Source organism: Lipotes vexillifer, unplaced genomic scaffold (genome assembly GCF_000442215.2).
Source record: "Lipotes vexillifer unplaced genomic scaffold, Lipotes_vexillifer_v1.1 scaffold472, whole genome shotgun sequence".
Taxonomy (NCBI): Eukaryota; Metazoa; Chordata; class Mammalia; order Artiodactyla; family Lipotidae; genus Lipotes; species Lipotes vexillifer.
In genome coordinates, this window is record NW_006797698.1 from 725,214 (window position 1) to 725,833 (window position 620).

The 620-nt window shown below is 49.8% G+C and overlaps 1 non-coding gene across 1 annotated transcript; it reads right to left on the bottom strand.

Moving 5' to 3' along the window:
• Positions 1-295: 295 nt before the first annotated feature.
• Positions 296-368, bottom strand: TRNAE-UUC (transfer RNA glutamic acid (anticodon UUC)). Its single transcript has one exon. It is a non-coding gene; the product is annotated as a tRNA-Glu (tRNA).
• Positions 369-620: the final 252 nt, after the last annotated feature.

The following is a 620-nucleotide window of genomic DNA, read 5'->3' on the forward strand; positions in this document are numbered from 1 at the left end:
GGGTCTTATCTCGAGCAGCCTAAGCTCCCCGAACCCGCAGCTTGTCCTGGATGGGCAGGCACTGCTTGCTGTAACCTCAGCAGCTTCCCTCTGTAGTCTTAGGGGTTTCCTGCCATCACCTCAGCTGAGTACTATGGCCTCCTATCTCCTTTCCTTCAGTTAGGGATCATCATAGTTTTTTGTCACAAAATATTTACTTACTTTCTCTTCAACAGTGACCATATACTTACTGATTTTTACATCTTTCCCATCTTTTTTTTTTTTTGGCCGTGCCTCGTGACTTGTGGGATCTTAGTTCCCTGACCAGGGATCAAACCTGGGCCCTCAGCAGTGAAAGCGCCGAGTCCTAACCATTGGACCACCAGGGAATTCCCTCCCATCATTTCTTCTTTTTTAAATTAATTTATTTATTTTTGGCTGCGTTGGGTCTTCGTTGCTGTGCGCAGGCTTCCTCTAGTTGCGGCAAGCAGGGGCTACTCTTCGTTGCAGTGTGCGGGCTTCTCATTGCGGTGGCTTCTCTTGTTGCGGAGCACGGGCTCTAGGCACGCAGGCTTCAGTAGTTGTGGCACGTGGGCTCAGTAGCTGTGGCTTACGAGCTCTAGAGCTCAGGCTCAGTAGTC